We start from the raw sequence: 6,780 nt of genomic DNA on the forward strand, positions 1-6,780 counted from the left end.
TCGAGGAGGTGTTCAAACACCTCCACATTGCGGCACACCAAACGGAAAGCTACGTTTCCACGACGTCGACGCGAACCACGATACGGAACCACTCTGAGGTTCCAAACAAGGAACCAAAAAGGTCGGGCAAGCATCAAAATCATTCGAAAACAAGTCCGACGTATTCCCAAATCACGCGACATCGGACGTATGTCACGAAGGAACGGACGCCACCGTCGTCACCGCGATCGACATCAACCGCGCGTTCGACATCATCGCGGGCGTCGACACCGCGGTCGACACCACCGTCGTCGCCTTCTTCGCCACGACGACGAACCTCGCGCCCCTCTTCACCGCGACAAGAGGAAAACCCGCTGCGTTGCCATCTATGCAAGGGAGTCCACGCGATTTACCATTGCTCGAAATTTGTCGCAATGTCGATATCCGAGCTAACCGAAGCGGCTCGGAAGGCAGAGTTGTGCCTTAACTGTCTCCGAGACGGTCACAAAACGGAAAATTGTCGATCCGGGACATGTCGTGTGTGCCACGGACGACACAACACGAAACTCCACCGTCATAAGGAGACAGCTAAGGCATGACTAAAGGTACCGGCACAAACCACGTCACGACCAACGGCTACACGAACCGCGACACGACCAACACCGACACGAACCACCACACGAAAGGTACAATACGTTTGTACGGCCTCCACGATCAACGTCGCTGCGAATAATCTGCTCGCCACGGCAGTCGTCAACGTTCTCGACCGCGACGGAAGGACAGTAGAATGTCGCACGCTGATAGACACGTGCTCCACCGCCAATTTCATTACCGACAATCTCGCCGCAAAATTAAAACTACCTGCTCAAAAGAGCGCGACAACCATTGAAGCGCTCAATCAAATGAGCACGGTAGCCACGAAACTAATCACGACGACAATAAAATCTAGAATGGCGAACTATCAGCGTGTGTTAACATTCTACACAATTCCGAAAATCTCGGGTACAACACCGAATCAACAGATTGACCGCGGGAACATTCCCATTCCTCCGAACATCAAACTCGCGGATCCGCAGTTCCATCGTCCGGGAACCGTGGACATGCTCATCGGCACCGGACCTGCATTGTCGTGCCTGAGCATCGGGCAACGAAGTCTTTCCCCCCGAAACGGACCGGACATGATTCTCCAGAAAACACAGTTTGGGTGGATCATCGGGGGGAGCGTTCCGACCGCGAAATCTCGAATCAAGGCCCAGACTTTCCTTACGAGTCTACATTTCGACTTAAGGAAATTCTGGGAATTGGAAGACGGTCCTCATGTTCAACATTTGACTTCGGAGGAACGGGAATGCGAAGAACATTTCAAGGATAACGTTGCACGCGACAGCACTGGCCGTTACGTCGTAGCGTTATCTTTCAACGAAAAGAAACGGGACATCGCGGAATCGCGATCGCGCGCCCTAAACCGTTTAACAGCACTCGAGCGGAAACTGAAAAGGGACTCGTCGCTCAAACGCGAGTATTCCAACGTCATGAAGGAATGCCTTGACTTAGGGCACATGAGCCAGGAGGAAACCCCCGACACGTACGGTTTCTACCTGCCTCATCACGCGGTCCTGAAAGAGTTGAACGAAACCACGAAGGTCCGCGTAGTGTTTGACGGTTCCGCGAAGTCGAACAGTGGAGTTTCCCTCAACGATGCCTTGATCACTGGACCGACGATTCAGGACGATCTCTTGGCGTTGCCTTTGCGATTTTGCATGCATGCATACGTCATAACAGGTGATATCGAGAAAATGTACCGCCAGTTTCTCATACGTCCTGAAGATCGTCCGTATCAACGCATCTTGTGGCGAGACGACCAAAACAACGTCAAGACATACACGTTAAACACGGTCACATTCGGATTGACCTCAGCTCCGTACCTCGCGATCCGGTGTTTGCATCAACTCGCGCAAGACGAACAAAACGACTATCCCGTGGCGGCAGATGTTCTTCGACGCGATTTGTACGTAGACGACCTCATAACGGGAGCAAATACATACGCCGAAGCATTGAACATTCGCGATCAAATGCTCGAATTATTAAAACGTGGCGGACTCAACATCAGACAATGGGTGTCCAATCATCCACGGCTTCTCGGCGGACTCTCCACTTCGCAAATTCACCCGAAGGTTTTTGGCAACACAATGATGAAAACCCTCGGCATATCGTGGGACTCGCGCCGCGATAACATTATTTATGTAGTCGACTCGAACCATAACCAAAGGGTCACGAAACGCAACATTCTCTCCGCGATCGCAAAAATTTTCGACCCCTTGGGATTGCTCCGCCGGTCATCGCCACCGCAAAAATTCTGATGCAGCGATTGTGGCAACTGCAATTGGACTGTGACGAATCACTCCCAGCTCTTTTTCACACGGAGTGGACCACGTACGTTAAAGAATTGCCGCGGTTGAAACATGTTCAGTTTGAACGACACGTGTCTCAGCGCGCGGCCAGACGTATCGAGCTTCATGGGTTCTGTGACGCGAGAGAGCGAGCCTATGGAGCTTGTATTTATATCCGTACAATAAATTCCTCGGAAAACATAAGATCTCAATTATTGTGCGCAAAATCTCGAGTCGCACCATTAAAGACCGCCACTCTCGCTCGTCTAGAACTATGCGGTGCCGTCCTCCTCGCTTCACTTTACACGACCGTACGCGACGCACTTACGTACCGACTCGACCAAACGTACTTCTGGACTGACTTGACCATCGTATTAAATTGGTTACAAAAAGAACCAAACACATTAAAAACATTTGTAGCCAATCGCGTGGCAGAAATACAAAAAAGGACCGACATTGCCGCGTGGAATCACGTACGCTCGAATGACAATCCGGCAGACTTGGTTTCACGCGGATAGACTCCCTCGGAATTCACTCGTGCCTCGATCTGGCACCATGGCCCACAATGGCTCAGCCACGACCGTTCGAGGTGGCCTGAGTCAAAATTCGCGCCCTCCACGGAGGTACCGGAATCGCGACCGGTGATGTGCCTCGCCACGTCCGTCGTCCAAGACGACGGAATCTTGCAACGGTTTTCGTGCATAAAGAGGCTTCAGCGAATCGTGGCCTACTGTCTAAGGTTCAAGAAGGACTATCGCGCGAACGGACCACTGTCAGTTGAGGAGATTCGCCGCGCTAACGAACGCGTTGTTTTACTCGTGCAGACTTCCGCGTTCGCGACTGACCTACACCGCCTTGACACTGAGCGCGGACTCAGTCCCAAAAGTAAGTTGCTCCCGTTACACCCGTTCCGCGACAAAAAGGAAATACTTCGCGTCGGAGGCCGCCTACAAAACTCCGACCTACCATTCGAACAGAAACACTCGATACTACTGCCCAAGGGACATTACATAACTGAACTCATCATTCGACAAACTCATATCGACAACCATCATACAGGACTGAACACGACACTACACAACGTACGACAACGGTACTGGCCCATCGACGGCAAAAACTCGGTGCGCAAAATTATACGCCAATGCATCCGTTGCTTCCGCGTCAGTCCACCGAGCACGGAAGATGTAATGGGTCGTCTACCCATTACCCGTGTCACCCAGTCTCGACCCTTCCACAATTGCGGCATTGATTATTGTGGACCGTTTTCCGTCAAGGAGAAAAAACATCGAAACCGGGCTCGCGTGAAGGTTTACGTTGCCGTTTTTGTTTGTTTTGCTACCAAGACCGTCCATCTCGAGGTTGTCAGCGACAGACGACGGAAGCGTTTATCGCTGCGTTGAAACGCTTCATCTCGCGAAGGGGCATATGTCGCAATATCTACACGGATAATGGCACCAATTTTGTGGGTGCCAATAATGAACTCGCCCGGCTCTACCGAGATTTGCAAGGGGATGATGTGTTACGACATTTCCTTACCGATAAGAAGATGTCATGGCACTTCATTCCCTCCATTTCCCCCAATTTCGGTGGTCTCTGGGAAGCTGCGGTGAAATCTTTCAAACATCATCTCCGACGCGTAATGGTGACAATTTATACACGTTCGAGCATTTTAATACAATAGTCATCGAGATAGAAGCGATCCTAAATTCCCGTCCGTTGAGCCCACTTTCGTCAGATTCTAATGATCCTTCCGCACTAACTCCCGCACATTTTTTAATCGGCAATTCGTTGATGGGCATGCCCGAGTCGAATTTTCACGACATGCCGAGCAATCGCCTGTCATCCTGGCAACATGCCCAGAAGGTGAAACAGGACTTCTGGGCCAGGTGGCATAAGGAGTATATTTATTACCTCAACGTGAGGCAGAAATGGACCAGGGGATCGCACGAGATCAAAACGGGATCTCTCGTGGTCCTCAAAAATGATCATCTTCCTCTGCTGCAGTGGGACCTTGGACGCATCGAAACCATACACCCCGGCTCAGATGGCGTCATCAGGGCGGTGACGGTTTGAACGGTAAACGGCACGTTCAAGCGGAACGTAAAGCAGTTGGCGCTTCTTCCGACGGAAGACAACGCATAACATCCCAGGGTGGACTGGATCATCCGCGCAGTCCACGGCCCCTGGACAGGACGAGAAGAAGATCGTCCTCCCGAATCATTACGCGAATTCAGGATTAAGTCTCCGTCTTGTACACTACCCCGTACCGTAAATTGTATCTTTCAGTCACACATTGTTAACATCCTCGTCCACATAATTGATCGACAGTGTCTCTCAATGGGGGGAGCATGTTCCGTCGCGGAACAAGGGACCCTTACGGATACCGAAGACCGCGGCACGTCGATACACGGCTCTGGTTTATGACACGGGCGCAAACACGATCGAGCGTTCGGGACAGTTGATCCGGGGCCCGGCTTCGGCCTTTGTGCAGGTCAGCCTCGCATTTTCTGTCCCGTACAAAAATCGCCCCTGTCATAAACCAGACGAATTCTCGCGCAGCGGCGAGGATTACCCGCGGCCATGGGTGCGTGCCCGTACTTAGGTAGGCACGTACACATGGGCCCACGTAACGGGTTTTCCTTCGCTGACTCACCGAATGTACGCGCAACAGCGAGGACTACCTGCGGACAAGGGTGCGTACTCGCATCGGGGTACACCCTTGCACGTTCGTCAAGTAGCGGAATTTTCCCGCTGTTGCCAAATGTATTTTTTATCCAAAACTTCGTCGATCTCTTGTTCCCACTCCGTCAGCATCTCCCTCCAAACATCCGAAGGAGGGGTAAAAAAGTATACTTGTGGGTGCAAGAGTTCCGACGAAGAAGAGTTAACTACATGCATTCGACAAGAACAGTTCACTTCCAGAGTTGACTACACGCATTCGACAAGTAGAGTTCAATCACCACATTCGACAAACACAATTCACGTACTACCTTCGAAAACTACAGTCACACGAAAGACTCGTTTACTAAAATCTCGATTCGAACAAAACGTAACGCGAAGACGCGACCACTGCTCCACCGACGGATCCAGGTGCCCAAGATTAATTTGGCGGGCATCACGCGTACAGTCTACGTAAATTCGCGAAACCATTCGAGTCGCGACCAAGCGTCGACCCGTCGATCGTAACGTAACACTTTCTGGTTCTGCGAACCGGAGCTGTTACACGCATACAATAGTAAAACAATTGGATCCTTAATTTTTGATAGAGATTTAGTCTCGGTATCATAAAATATAATGTCTTTAGTTTAGTTTATTGGAGTTTTAGGAATGAGCCTAGAAAGTCCATCAGCGTTCAAATTGATACATCCAGGTTTATATTTTATGTTATAACTATACTCTTCTAATCTGAGGCGCCACATAACTAATTTGGAAGAAGGGTTCTTACAATTAAAGAGCCACTGAAGCGGTCGGTGGTCTGTATAGATTGTGAATCTTCATCCGTACAGATACGGCCGAAAATGTTCAACGGAGTTAATTATAGCCAACAATTCTTTTTCTGTGGTGGAATAGTTTTGTTCTGCTTTATTTAATGTGCGAGAGTAATAAGCTATAGGGAGATCTTTGTTATTAGAAAGTTGCGATAGAACTGATCCTATTCCGACGTTGGATGCATCTGTGGTTAAAATAAATTCTTTAGAAAAATCGGGGAATTGTAGAATAGGCCTGCCGGTTAGTTTTTCTTTTAGGCTTGTGAATGCTTTTTCCTGTTCTTCTCCTCAATCAAAATGTGTATCTTTCTTTAGCAATTGGGTTAACGGCTTCGCGAGCGTCGAAAAATTTGGAATGAATTATCTATAGTATCCAGTCAATCCTAAGAACATTTTCATTTCCTTTTGATTACGCAGTCTAGAAATTTTTTCGATACAACTTATCTTATTGGGATTAGGTTCTACTCCTTTATCTGTAATTACGTGACCCAGGTATTCGCACGAACGTTTCATGAACTCGCACTTGTCAGGTTGTAACTTTAAATTATTTTCTCTTAATCTAGAAAAGACGTTACTCAGTTTTCGATGGTGGTCTTCTAACGAGGAACCGTAAATCAATACATCATCTATGTAAACGAGGCATTGCTTGTTAGTTAATCCGGTCAAAACATTATTCATCATGCGTTGAAAACGACTAGGCGCATTTTTGAGACCAAACGGCATGCAGGTGAATTCATAATGACCACTTGGAGTGGAGAACGCGATTTTTGAGCTGCGTTTAGGGTCCATAGGTATCTGATGGAACCCACTTGCCAGATCCAGTGTAGTGAAATATTGTGCATGTCCCATGTTGAGCTTCGCAGTTCGTTTACGGCGATGCTCTGGCTCAATTTCAGATTAGTGATCCTGAGCCTGAATGAAAT

The 6,780-nt window shown here is 49.0% G+C and overlaps 1 long non-coding RNA gene across 4 annotated transcripts in view; it reads left to right on the plus strand.

Moving 5' to 3' along the window:
* Window positions 1-6,579, plus strand: part of LOC143174428 (uncharacterized) — a 38,349-nt gene extending 31,770 nt beyond the window's left edge. For all 4 annotated transcript variants that reach the window (XR_012998374.1, XR_012998373.1, XR_012998378.1 and 1 more), the window contains one exon: window positions 4,374-6,579. This is a non-coding gene — a long non-coding RNA (uncharacterized LOC143174428). The remainder of the gene's footprint in view (window positions 1-4,373) is intronic.
* The last annotated feature ends 201 nt before the right edge of the window (window positions 6,580-6,780 follow it).

This window comes from Nomia melanderi, chromosome 4 (genome assembly GCF_051020985.1).
Source record: "Nomia melanderi isolate GNS246 chromosome 4, iyNomMela1, whole genome shotgun sequence".
Lineage (NCBI taxonomy): Eukaryota > Metazoa > Arthropoda > Insecta > Hymenoptera > Halictidae > Nomia > Nomia melanderi.